The 14,519-nt window shown below is 55.8% G+C and overlaps 1 protein-coding gene across 5 annotated transcripts in view; it reads right to left on the bottom strand.

Moving 5' to 3' along the window:
* Window positions 1-14,519, bottom strand: part of ZMIZ1 (zinc finger MIZ-type containing 1) — a 234,779-nt gene that overhangs the window by 79,504 nt on the left and 140,756 nt on the right. The gene's annotated exons all lie outside the window — the stretch shown is intronic.

Genomic DNA, 14,519 nt, shown 5'->3' with positions numbered 1-14,519 from the left:
CGCGGGGGGCGGCAGGCCCAGGGGGAAAGGGGAGAGAAAGGAACTGAAGGAGGGGGGGGGTGGGAGGGAGAGGGGGAGGGAGGGGGAGAAGGAGACAGGGGAAGGAGGGAGGGAGGGGAGTAGAAGGAAGGGGAGGGAGAAAGGGAGGGAGAGAGAGGGGAAGAGAGGGAGAAAGAGGGACAGAGAGGCAGAGGACTGTCCCACTCAGCTTAGAGGGAGGCCTCGGGGCATGGGGGAAATGGGAGCCTCCTGGGGCAGCCTGCCACACAAGAGCAGTGACCCCCACAGGGTGCCCCCGAGGAGGCAGAGGACCCCAGTTCTGATCCCTGCCCAGCCACTTCCCAGCTGTGCTAGGCTGGGCACAACCTCACTTCTCCGAGCCCCAGCTTCCCCATCTGGAAAAGGGGTTAGATCGCTGCCTCAGGGACTGTTTGTCTACATGCAGTGAGTGCAGAGCGCGGGCTATCTGTGAACTGTCCAATCCCACCGGGCTGCCAGCGCCCGCAGCAGGCGGCTGGCCCCAGCGTGTTCCATCTCGTCCCATTTCAACTTCACCCTCTGCTGATGTGGGTCTGTTGCCGTGGCCTTTTTCCTGAGCATGTAGGGTCTCTGTAAGCTCCTTGAGGGTACAGACAATTTCTGGGGTTACTCCACGGTTAATCACAGTGTTTGCATATAATAGGTGCGGTGAATTTAGTTTATCCCTTGCACTGAGTTTCTGTTGTCATAATTATGTGCTTGTTTGAAAGGCAGACTCCTAATTTCACTCCTCCTCCCCACCCCAGTAATTCCTGTTTCCCGCCCAAAGACAATAGTAGCTCTTCATCCCAAACAGGTGAGACTGGGTCCTTTGGAATTCCCTACAGGAGTCCAGCCCCAGGCAGCCCCAACAAGCCAGGAAATGTGCGCAGGAATATAAAGAAGCAACTGTTCACAGCTCTTCGAGGCAAGTCATTGGTCAGAGTTCCCAAGCTCTGGGGTGTGTTTCCCTCTGCCTGTAGGAAGAGCAAGGGCAGCAGGCCTGGCCAAGGTGTCCATGCGTCTTTCCAGCCACTGCCTGGCCACCATCTTGTCCCCAGTGAGGGGAATTACCAACTTGCAGGGCTTGCACTGCAAAACACAAACACCTGGTTGCCTGGGCAGCACCTTGCCAGGGGGATGTGATCCAGATGGTCCCTTGAGAGGCAGCTGGGTTGCCATGGAAACAGAATTGCTGCTTCTCTAGCCAGGAGACCCGGATTCTAGATCGGCTGGACCCCAAGCTTGGGAGAAGCGAAGGCATTTGCATAAAGTCACACAGCAAGTAGGGTTCAGAGCCTGCATTGCCATGCAAGACTTAATCTGAATGATTATGGACAGAGCCCTTCTGAGAGGCCAGCTTGTGTTAGGAGAGGGTAGGAGAGGGTAGGAGACGCAGCTAGGGTCACCCGTGGCATGGAAGTGATGGAGCTGGGCTGAGCCTAGGTCAGCCTGACCCTGGTGCCCGAGCTTGGACCCTTACACCTCAGGCTGCCCCCACTCTGGTTTCCAGATCTTGGCTCTGCATGTCCTGAGACCAGTCCTATCCCAGAAGCTTGCTGGGCCTGACTTGAGGGTGGCTGAAAATGTGCAGGCAAGAGAAATTAGGGGCCTGCAGGCCAAGACCCACAGTTTTCCAGGCCTGGCTTCTCCTGACTCTGCTGTGCACGCTGACCTGGGCAGCTGACGCGAGCCAAGAGGGCAGGGTCTGTTGGCCACCATCTTCCTCTCTGACCCTGCTTGCCAGAGGGGCCCTGGAGACCAGCTCGGGCGTCACTCAAGATGAGCCTGATCCCAGAGAGAGAGAAGGCACGACCAGGGAGGCATAGAGGGAGCAAATGCCTGGAGTTGGGGCTGGCTCTGGTCCACACCCTCCTCCCTCCTTCTCTTGCTTCTTTCCTCCTTCTCTTCAGTCCCAACCAATCAAACATCCATCTACTCAGAGCCATCTATCCCAGCATCCCTTGCTTTGTTACAAAGGATTTGGGTTACTTTGGGCAGGTGACTAAATCTCTGTGCATCAGTTTTCCAATCTATAAAATGGGTTGTTTCCTTGTGAGGATCAGTGCTGCCGTTCATAAAATACCCAGCACAGTGTGCGGCATGAAGCAGGAGCTTAATAAACAGTACTTGAAGTGTTACTTTCTCTCTCTCGAGAGAATTTTGGGAAGGGTTGCTGGGACGAAAGAGGCCCTCACACTTCCCTGGCCCAAGGCACAGACAGGGCTCTGCTGGCCCTGCCTGGCCTCCCTCAGCCAGCTCTCTACCCTCCACTCCTGCAGGAAGCCTGCCTCCCCCCTCTGGGGCTCAGCCTCCTCTTCTTGGGGGGAAGGGAAATGTGTTCTTGGCCCCCTGTGAGCCTCTCTTGGAGCCTCAGGAAGGGGCCATCACCCCACTCACCTCCTACCCTCTCGAAGGGGGGTATGGGTGTCACTTACCTTGGTCCTGTCTACACATACAGGTTCCATATTTTCCACACCCCAAATCATGACACAGGGTCAGGCACAGGCTTTTGTGTAACCTTCAGGTACAAGACATCCTAAGACAGTCTGAATAGGACTTACTATACCCCAGGTCCTGTTCTGAGCGTGATACATACGTTCACCCACTTAATGCCCATGATGTAGGCATTATTTTTACCCCCGTTTATCACATGAGGCAACCATGGCACAGAGAAGTTAAGTGACTTTGTCCAAGGTCACACAGCCTGTGGGTGGAAGGCTGGGTGGGATTCCTATCCAGGCAGGTTGCTCCAGAGTCCATACCTTTAACCACTACTCCTCTCTATGAAATAGCTGGAAGGTTTCTGGGGAAAAATATTTGAAATTGGGGCTGACCAGGACATTGGGATCCTAACAACTGGCACGTACCGAATGCTTACTATGTACCAGCCTCTCTGCTACTCACCATCCACGGGACTGTGATTGAGAATAAGCTCAAAGACAGGAGGGTGTTTAACCTACCGACAAAGACAAATCATGGTCAAATACTTAATGCCTCCACCTGCAAGCAATTCAGGTGATCCTGAGTCATGAACGTGTCCTTCCCCAGACTTCATTTCAACCTGTTCATAGTTTGGGGCAGCCTATGGCTTCAGGGTCAGATAATCTGGTTTGAACCACAATTCTGGCTCTTTTTAGCCAAGTGGCCTTGATCAAACGACTCAATCTTCCCCTGCCCCAGTTTCCCCATCTGTAAAATGGGATCATCATGTGGGATAAGTGGGTTCATGGGTGCCACACGCAGTGAGGGCCAGGTACTAAGAAAACGCTGACCACATGCTGGCCAACGTCATGACTGAAGGGGGTTATAAATCAGACTTTTTTTTCTTTTTTTTTGCCAATCCAGATGCCCTGCCCTGCTGCCCTGTAAATTGAAAACAGGCGAGGTGGATGGTACCGGAACCAGCACCATTGTTAATCCCTGTCTGTCTGTCTGTCTAACCCAGAAGGTATTTACAAGGCTGTGGCTTGCAAAGCTTGCTTCAGAAGTCCCGTCACCACCTCGCCCGCTTTCTGCCAAGCCCCTGCTCCATTTCACTCTCACGCCCGCGGATCCCCCGAAATCCCTCCTCTCTTGGTGGGAATGCTAAGCTCCATCTTAAAACCAAAGCTCTGGCTTCCTTAATCCTCTTACCTGGCTCTTTCCTCTGCAGAATTAATTGCTGCCGATGGCTTTATTAACTTCTCGGGCAGCCATGGCATCCTCAGGGCCCCCCGGGGCAGTGGGGGGTGTTTTGGTAGCATCTCTGTCCCAAACGTGCCTTTGGGCTGGACAGCACTGTGGCTGAAGGGGGACACCCTCGGTGCCTGCAGGACGGTAACTGTGGGCCCGCATCTCCCCAGAGGCTGCGCCCACTCCTCAGGGGACCATGCAGAGAAACAGGGATGGGCTGGCCAGAGCTCTGGTCCCCACTTCTGCTCTAGCTGCGGCTACCTCCCCAACCCTCAGAGCTGCAGTCCCCTCCTCTTTAAATGGGGGATCAGCCGGCCCTGGGGATCTCACGGGGCCGGACAAGGGAGGCTGTGTAAAGGGCTGTGTTTGTGTGTAGGATTACTGTCATTTCTCACCCACAGAATGGGACCATTCATTTATTTCAAATCTCAAGAGCAGGGACTGTGAGTGGTGCATTTATATACGTTTGTAGCCCCTGTGCTTGGCACAGAGTGGGACTGGACAAGACGATAATCATTCCTGGCCTGAAAATGCCGGGTTTAGTATTTTTTTTATTTTGAGAGGGATTCTCACGCCCACGACCTCATCATTCTTCCCACAGCCATGAAGGTAGAGAAAAGGAGTGAAGGCTTTGGCCTATGGAAGAAACTGATTTGGGAGCGTCCCGAGGGAGGGGGCGGCGCCTAGGCCTCCGTGGCCTTGGATAGGACTTTCCTCCTTGACAGGAGCATTCTCAGGTATGGACTAGGGCCTGGGGCCCCTGAGATGCCTCCGGTGGTCACGGGCCGCCATGAGAAAACCACGGCCGCATCAGATCTCTTCCCACGTCTGGGATATTGCTATTTCACGAAGGGGACTCCCAATTTCCTAAACCCCCACCTCTTTTTTAACTGGCAGAGAGCTGGCCCAGGCTCTAGGGATGGGCCAGACACCTGTGGCTCAACCCAGACACAGGGCAGGGTCTCCAGCGTCCTGATTTTGACAGTTTCTAAATGTGCCAAGGGAGACTGGTCTGCCAGTTACTGTAGCATACAAGATATAAAGTGACCTTTTAAAACTTCTATCTTGAAAGTCAAAATCAGCAAGTAATAATATGGAGGATACAGTCATAATACGAACAGGACTGGAATAGGGCAGAGATGCTGAGGATAGGATGCAAGTGATGTAAATGGGGCCAGTGCCTTGCTCTGGCCCTGTGAGGGCCTTGTCACACACCCTCTGCTTCCTGTGTGTGCCCCGACTCTGCCAGGCATCGTTGCCAAGGCGAGCGCCGGAAGGTGGACCCATGCCCCGACCCCAAGCAGCCCTCACCAATAATGGATGCCAGCTGCAGGATACATAGCTCCTTGTCCTTGCCTCTCAGGCTGAGGGGTGTGCTCTACCATCTCCCAGAGCTCCCCGGCAGGTGGTCACAGCAGGTACAGTGCTCAACAACACATTTTCATTGAACTCCTTCCCTTCCCTGTCTTTCCCTGCTTCTCAACGGGTATTCTCTGGGATCCTTCTAAATAAACCTCTTGTGCCAGCATGTTGGTTGGGGGTTGTGTCTGGGGGCACCCAAAGTCCGACACGCATCATTTGATTGAGGAGCCTCCGGCAGCCTCACCTTCCCCTTGCACGAGCCTCAGCAATCCCTCCCCTCCCCTCCCCTCGCAGACCCCCGCCCCAATCACGCGGCCTGAGCATGTGCAGTCCCAGCTGGGGCTCTGGACTGGGGTTGTGAGGGTCCAGGTAGGAGAAACAGCCCCATCCTGAGAGGGCTCTGTACTGCCTGTCAGGGTCCTGGCCCCCAGAGCCCCCCCACCCCACACACGAGCCGATGCCCTCAGCCTTCTGCCCCCTCTCCTTCTGGACAGGCCTGGAAAGCAGATACGCACCAGCTGGGCCTCAGGCAGCTGTGTCCTTGCACACCCCGGCTCTGTGGGGGAGCCAGCGATGAGCTAATCCCGCAGAAGAGAGGGAGACAGGAAGAGTAGCCTCCTGACAAGCAGAGGCCTGCCCCCCAGGGCTCCTGGGGAACCAGAGAGGGTTGCACTGGGAAAACTGCTGAGCCAGCCTGGAGGCAAGGGCACTCTCATCTCGCTCCACCCCTGCCAGTGCCAGCCAAATGCCAGAGGAACCAACAATGCCCATGGCTGCTTCTGCTTAAAAACAGAATCTGTGCTCCCCGCAGAAAATGTGGGAAATAAAGTGTCATCCCCCCCATTCCAGATAGATCCATTATTTATAAGTTGACATTTTGGTATATTCTTTTCTGTTTTGTTTCCTGTGCACCTGGTTGAGGTCACACTGAACTTACCATTTTTGTTGCCCTTCTAAAAATTCATATTATATCATAAGCATTTCCGTATAGTAATTCTTGGGAGACCCGGTTTTAAATGGCTGTGGCGTGGCCATTGAAATACTCAGCTCTCTTTTCCAGGGACCTGTAGCTGTTTCCAAATCTGTCCTCTCCCATTCTCCCGTGGCACTGCCCGGCTCCTCACTGTTCACTCCGGACACCCCAGGGACCATCACAGCTACTCCTCCCCCCAATTCCTTAGCCTGGGAACGCTGTGTCCACAAACCCTGTCACGTGGGGCTCCTCCCCACTGTTCTTTTTCTCCAAGAGCAGAGTGAGGCCACCCGATCCCAGGCCTCAGCCCTCAGGGAGCTGGGGGAGGGAAGGGGAGCCAGGGGCTGCTGGCCCAGGACGACCTACCCCACCTGCTCACTCAGGGTCACTTGGACAGGGGATGGCTCCCTATGCTCCAGAGCTCACCAGCTGGAGGTCCAAGACCTCTTCCAGCACCACAGCTCACGTGGCCTGGGTCTGTTTCTCCCATCAGAGCCTTAGTTTCCTCTTCTATAAAATGGGCATGCTGATAAGAGCCCCAGCGGCCTCTCCCACAGCAGTGAATCAGCAGGAGGTGAGCAAGCCTTGTGAACAGGTTTCATCCATTAAACAGGGCTGACCATGAGTCGGTTCCCAGGGGCCTGGTGATGAAATCCAGAGCCCTTTCCTGAGCGGGACCTGCCCTGGAGTGCAGGAGGAAGGAAGCCAAATCCCTCCCCCACATCCCAGCTCTGCTGAGCTCAGATGTGGGGGCGGGGGCTGGTGTCCAGGAGGAAGTCTGTCCCCAGCCTTGACAAGGCGCCCAGCCTGGCCACCTGGCATTTCAAGGGCAAGGGCCTGCCTGCCCCGCTGTTTCTGGGGAAGCCGGCGAGCGTTAACAAATCCCCTGCAATTTGCACCCACCAATCCCGCCCACTCGCTGGGCGGCCACGAGCCATTTTTCACGCAGAGCTGCGCACAGCTTTGTCTTAGAGAGACTGATCTGGCAGGGTGTCCCTGAATGAGGCCATTTGTCCTCCCGGTGATGGTGACGGGAAGGTGGCTGCGTGCTCTGGGGTGGGCAGAGGCAGAGGGGGGCGGGGAGCGGTCCTGGGGAGTCATGAAGGTGGAGCTGGAAACACAGCCTCTAAGAGAGACCAGTGATGTTTCCACCACCAGGGAGGTCTGAGAGCCCCCATTCAGCCAGGTGGGAGCAAGAATTCTTAAAGACAGAGGGAAGCAGTTTATGAGCCTCCTTCTGCTTATGAGTCCTGGGTACAAGTGGTGAAATGACCTGGCTGGCCTCTGATGCCAGTCCCATCCCAACCGTGTGACAGAGGTACGACACGCCATGGATGAGGTCCCCGAGTTGGGGTCTGTGTCTGAGCCCCAGGGTTGCTATACAAGTTGCTACAAGAAGGTCCCTTGGGATTGAGAGCTCCAAAGGACTGAGCCACTCCCGAGCCCCTCCCGCACGGACCGCAGGCCACAGACCCAGAGGGACAAGGCAGAGGCCTCATCATATTCCTGATGCTTCACCTTCCAGGCTGGCCGGGGGCCCAGGGCATGTCTCAGTCCCCTTCCCATGAATGTTTCCTCTGGGGGCTATCAGCACATCAGAGAAATTGGACCAAGCAGGTGTTTGTCAACACAAAGCAAGCAACTTTGCTTGGGGCTCCACTCCAGGACCCTGGGCCAGGCTTCTGTGTTGGGATGCGAGGGTGTGCTTAGAGCAGAGGTCAGAAACACATGTCCACAGGGCTTGGGGGGTTCTCAAATTCAGAGAATGCTTGAGGCATAAGACAATGGCAGAAGCACAGAGCCCATCTGAGGGGTCAGCTACCACCCAGTCAGCCGTGTGTTGTGGGTCCAAGGTTCCCATTGAAAGGAAGACGGGCATTGGACTTGACAGTGCAATCTCCCAAAGAGCAAATGTTGGCAACTAATATGCATTTTTCAAAACCACCAAACATCGGAGCTCAGATGTCTGTGGGCCACATCCAGCCCACAGGCTGGTGATTGACAACCGCCCTCCGCTCGTCCCTAAGGCTGGCCTCTTCCTTGGAGTGCTCAGGGGCAGCCTCTTCCAGCCCTGATCCATCTCCTGCGTTCTCTGGTCTCTCTTCGAAACCCACTGGTCACCTCTCCCAGGATGCTCCTGGGAAGCCTGGCATCTCCCGTACCTGCTGCTCTCTGCGTGTTTCCCCTCTGCCAACAGCCCTGGGCCTCTCATCTCGCAGACAAGAGCCCAGAGCCCAGAGCCATCACAGACCCCCTCCTGCAGGGAGACAGGAGGGACATGAGGATGGCCAGCGGGCATCCCAGACTCTCGTCCGGGCTCGGCCCTGCCTTGCTGTGACCTGGGGCGGGTCCTGCTCCATTCTCTGGGCCCCGGGTTCCCCATCCTTTGGGTTTTGACGTTCTCTATTCTGCTGGGGTCAGCTGAGGGGACACAGAGTCATTCAAACTGGGACAGTAGCCGAGCCATGCAGGGGGCTCTCGGGGACCTCGGGACATGGCGACTGCCTGCTGCTTGGTGCCTACACGGCCAGGAGGCGTGGGCCCGCTCGGTGCCGAGGAGGCTGACATTTCCGCGCCGCCTGCCAAGTCGCTGAGGGCTGGCACGCGGCAGCGGTGGGGGCAGGGGGACCCGCTGCGGCCTCTGGGGGGGGGGCGAGGGGAGGCACGAGGCAGGTGACCTTCTGTACCGAGGCAGAGGAGGGGCGGGGGGGTCCCCCCGAGGCCCTGCCCCCGGGGAGGCTCCTGACCGTCGTGCCCGCGTGCGCGTGCTCCCGCGTGCGAGCGCACAGGCTAAAGGCTGCACCAGAACAAAGAGCTGGGGGCTGGGTAGCTGAGGGGCCCACGTGGAGACGCCTGACTTGGCGGTTTGCTGCAGTGTGCTCTGCGCTCACGCTCCGTCTCCGTCTCTCTCTCTCTCTCTCTCTCTCTCACACATGCGCGCATACGCCGTGCAGCACTGCCCCCAGGCCCGAGCCCCTGCTCCTGAGCCCGGGGAGGCAGTGCGCACGGCCCAGCCCAGAGCCCTGCCGTCCCTCCTGACAAAGCGCCGCTGCCCGCTGCCTGCTGCCCGCCGCGTGAGCTCATCCCACGGCCCCGGGCCGGCCCCGGCCTGGCCTCTGGACGCGGGACACAGACGGGGGGACGGGGAGCCAGAGGGGGTGGGAGGGCCGGGGGGGTGGGGGAGAGCCACACAGATGTGCACGCAGCCCCCCGACACACACACACACAGACACGTGTCCCCACAGACACACACACACACACACAGACACAAACACACTGACACGCTCACCACCGCACACAGACACGTACTCCCCAGACCCAGATACATACCTCCAACAGACACACACACAGACATGTGTCCCCACAGACACACACACACACAGATATAAACACACCGACACGCTCACCACTGCACAGACATGTACTCCCCCAGACCCAGATACATACCTCCAACAGACACACACACACACAGACATGTGTCCTCACAGACACACACACACAAACACAAACACACTGACACGCTCACCACCGCACACAGACACGTACTCCCCAGACCCAGATACATACCTGCAACAGACACACACACAGACATGTGTCCCCACAGACACACACACACAGATATAAACACACCGACACGCTCACCACTGCACAGACACGTACTCCCCAGACCCAGATACATACCTCCAACAGACACACACACACACACACACACAGAGACATGTGTCCCCACAGACACACACACACAGAGACACAAACACACGGACACGCTCACCACTGCACAGACACCTACTCCCCCAGACCCAGGTACGTACCTCCAACAGACACACACACACACACACAGACATGTGTCCCCACAGACACAGACACACACAGACACAAACATACTGACACGCTCACCACCGCACAGACACGTACTCCCCAGACCCAGGTACATACCTCCAACAGACACACACACACACACACAGACATGTGTCCCCACAGACCCACACACACACACACACACACACACACACACACAGACATGTGTCCCCACAGACACAGACACACACAGACACAAACACACCGACACGCTCACCACCGCACACAGACACGTACCACCCCAGACCCAGATACATACCTCCGACAGACACACACACACACGCTCACCACCACACACAGACACACACACAGTCATGCACCCAACCCCCCTGACACACACACACACAGACGTGTTCCCACACACACACACAATCACCACCACAGACACAGAAACACAAACGCACCGACACGCTCACCACTGCACACAGGTATGTACCCCAGCCCCAGATACATATCTCCAACAGACACACACACACATAGACATGTGTCCCTATAGACCCACAGACACACACATGCACACTCACCACACACACACGCTTACCACCACACAGATACATGCCCCCCGACACTGATTTGTATCCCCAACAGAAACACACACACACACACGCTCACCACCACACAGACACATATCCCCAACAGACACACATGTTCACCACCACACACAGACACATACGCACACAGACATGTAGCCCCTACAGACACACAAGCACACAGGTATGCTCACTACCACACACACACACATATATACACAGACACGTACGCCCCCCAGACACAGACGCACACACAGACATACACGCACATCACACAGGGAGAAAGTCTGAGGGGCAGCAGCGAAGGGAAGGACAGACAGAGACAGACGTAGGACATCAGAACCCTCAGAGAGAAAGGGGAAGGAGAGATTAGGAGGGTGAAAACTGCACAAGCCAGTCAGACACAATGCGAGCCCGGGGAGAGACGGAGAGGAGGGCAAGAGGTAGCATGGGCTGGCTGCAGGAGCTCTATGGACAGAGTAGGTTCTAGAACTGCAGAGGCCTGGCCTGAAGAGGCTGGGGCAGGCCTGGCTGTGGCCAGCGTGGCCACCGCACACACACCTGAGGCCACAGGGACGCTCAGAGCTGCACCCAGAGGTGGGGTTACCACAGGTCATGCACCACCCACAGAGCCTCAGGGAAATGGAGCAGTGGGAGACAACCTTGCTGGAGCAGAAAAAGCCTTAGAGAGGAACCGTGTGTGTGTGTGTGTGTGTGTGTGTGTGTGTGTGTGTGTGTGTGGAGGGGGTGGGGGGCAGGGGGAAGGCAGAGCAGAGCAGAGGAGGAGGGCTGGAGAGTACTATTTACTTGGCACCACTGGGCCTCAGGTATTGGCGGGTCCCCCCACTTCCATGACTAGGGAATCTCGTTAGCCCTCACAGGCAGCCTGTGAGGGAGGCAGATAGGCCCTCTTTACAGATGAGGCCACGGCTCTGGGAGGTGGGCAACATGGCAGAGATGGGAGGCCGTGCTGGAGCCGCCTCGGGAACCCGGGGTCGCTGCTCAGCTCCCTGCGGCCTCCACCCCTCTCGTGGTCAGCCTGGCAGACCCTTTATGCTGACAATGAAAGCAGCAGCGGAAGCCTTCGCCCTCAGGCTGGCGGCCTGCCTTCCCAGAGGAGGGGTCCAGCAGGGGCCCTGCTGGGAACCTGAGTCCTGAGGCCCCGACTTCTCCAGGAGGTGGGTAGTCACGGCTGTTGGTGCCGACAGCGGTTTGGCTCCGAAGAAGGGAATTAAAGCAATAGCAAAGCCACAGGCATTGCTGGGCCTCTGGCCTCAGTATTCTCAGCTGCAGAACGGGTATGCTGAGGCCTCACCTCAGGGTCTATCATGTGACTTAACTGACAGATACAATGCCTGGAAAAGGGCTCGATAAACTGTAAAGAGCTGTGCACAACTGGGAGTGCAAACAGAGGGAAGAACAAAGCCCTTGTTTCAGGAGGAGTGATGCTGGAAGTACCACTTAGCCGAGGGCAGGGCCACCCTAGAGTGACTTGAGTGAAGTAAAGGGCTCTCCCAGGTGGAGGAGTGGCCTCTGAAGTTGAGGTCCAGAGTCAACTGTGATGGAGTGGCCAGAGACTGGGCCTGGAGCCAGGAGGCCATGGGTTGAAGTCCCATTTATGAGCTGTGTGACCACAGGTAAGTCACAAATCTCTCTGAGCTTCAATGTCCTCCCCCATAAATGGAGACAATAGCCCGTGTCTCACAGAGTTGAGCACTGCAGCAAAGTATAAGAGAGCACCTGGCACATACCATTAGGGGCCTGAGAGACCCCTGAGGAAGGGCTACACAGGGACCTGAGCCTTTCCTCCACAACAAGGGAGCAGCTGGGTCTTCTGGGACAACCCACTCTCCTGTTTTCCTCCTCCCCCCCCCCCCCCCACCGGCAACACTTTCCCTGTCTTGGTGTTGCCTCTTACACAGCGTTTGGAGTCATCCCTTTCTCTCCACTCTACTCCACAGGCAGCGGAACCTTCCTGGTCCAGCCACCATCATCCTGATGTCCCCAGCAATCTGCCGACCCGCTCCCTGCATCTACACGGCCCCCTCCCCCTGTGCAATCTGTTCTTCCTTTGGAGCCGGAGCTATCTGGGCCAAAGGAGAATTTAGCCATGTTCTTATCATTCTCAGTACAAAAACCACAACCCTCAAGACAGGCCCCATGTGTCTTTCTAACTGCTGTTGACTCCTGCCTCCGGGCTCTGGAACCACGGCCCTTGGTTTGGTTCTGCCACAAAGCCACGCTTCCTTCTACCTCAGGACCTTCGTTTAGGGTGCTCTCTTTACCTGGGAAGAAGCTCTTCCTTTTTTTCTTTACCTTCTCAATCTCTGGGCCTCAGAGAAGCCTTCCCCCACCCCAGGTGGTCTCATAGCATCCCTGACTTTACCTTCATGCAACTTACCACAGCTTGAATTTACGCATGCCCACGCACACACGCACACCCACACACACCTATGATTATTTGATGTCTTTCTTTTCTTCTAGACCGGGGTTGGGAAACCAGAGCCAATCACCTGATTTCATAAGTGAGGTTTTATTGGAATGAGCCATACTCATTTGTTTACATATTGTCTATGTTGCTTTTGGATAGCCTGCAAAGCCTAAACTATTTACTATCTGGCTCTTCATGGACGTTTGCTGACCCCTTGCTCTAGACTCTACGTTTCCCGAGGTGGGACCACGTCGGTCGCATCCCTCATCAGAACCCAGACTTGGCCAGGTGCCCGCATGGACCAGGCGCTCAACAGAGATACGGAGATGTTTCTTGGATAAGTAGCAATTTTTACATTGTCAAAATTGTATCGACTTAAGTTATTATTAAAACTGCAGATTCCATTAGGAATAGCCACCACTTATGAGATTCCCAGACCATTTTCTGGCCAGCAGCTCAATACGAGAGCGCCATCCCAACGTGGGCTGGCACGGCAAGGAGCTCAGAGCTAGCCGCCGCTGCCCACACCTTCCGCAGACCACCCACAGTCCGCGTGCACGGTCTGCAAACACGCGCAGGGAGGAGCACGAACCCGCGCTCGAGAGACTGTAGGTTGAGCAGGTTTACAGAAATACACCGTGAGATGTCTCTTAAACATTTTCATGAAGGCTGTTTCTAGATCTACTCCAAAGAACTGATTGACGAATTCAGAGAAAACGTCTGTTTTATTGTTATACAAAGGAAATAATTGATTTTCTTTTCTTTTTCAATGAATTACTCGAACATAAAAAAATGTTAACAACCTCTAGACACTGCGCTTGGCACTGCACATATATCTAGAACGGACAATGACCCCTGCAGGGTATGTCTCATTGTCATTCCTGCCTTCCCAAGGGGATAAACTGAAGCTCCGAGGCCACACGCTCAGCAAGTGATAGGGCCTGCCTGTCCCAGGTCTGTTGGAGTGAGAGCTTACACCGTGCCCCCAGCTTATGCAAGGTCATGGGGATGATGGGAAATGTAAAACTGCATCTTTGGTGTGCTTAAAGCCCTCATGCACAGAATGCTGCCGGCCCCATCTGTGGCCTCGGTTGAACCCAGGGGCATGAGGTCCCATGCAATGACAAAGTGGCGACGGAGAATATTATGCAGAGAATACGATGCTTTTAGAACCCTGCATGTACCAATTCGCATTTATTTTGTGTTTTATTTTAAATGCACATGTTTTGAATGAACACAAGGTTAGGAATGCCCACTCTGGCGTATAGGCCTGGGCTCAAACCCCAGCTCTGCCACTTTCTAGCTGTGTGGCCGAGAAACCTCTTCGGTTTCTCTGAGCCTCAGTTCCCTCATCTGTCAAATGGGGATGATCGCAGGGCTAACGCCAAGGGGTCATTACGGAGATGAAATGAGATGATGCATGTCTCCCTTTAGCCTGTCGGGGGATGGCGTGCTTGGGCCCCTTGCTGGCCCTGAGGCCCCCCCGCAGGAGAGAACACTGCCTGAGAGGAGGGACAAGCCTCAGCCGCGGGCTGCACAGCCCGGTGGACAAGCCGCTGCTCCTTGCAGGCTCACACCACACCTGGAGGAACCAAGGCACCAGCTGGCAGGGGTGGCGTGCAGCCCTGGGTTCGAATCCGCTTACACTCCCACCTCCCCGTGACATCTGTGG

Source organism: Phoca vitulina, unplaced genomic scaffold, assembly GCF_004348235.1.
Source record: "Phoca vitulina isolate PV1807 unplaced genomic scaffold, GSC_HSeal_1.0 scaffold29, whole genome shotgun sequence".
NCBI lineage: Eukaryota > Metazoa > Chordata > Mammalia > Carnivora > Phocidae > Phoca > Phoca vitulina.
Note: the sequence above shows the minus strand (reverse complement) of the source record. Positions and strands in the feature narration are given on the sequence as shown.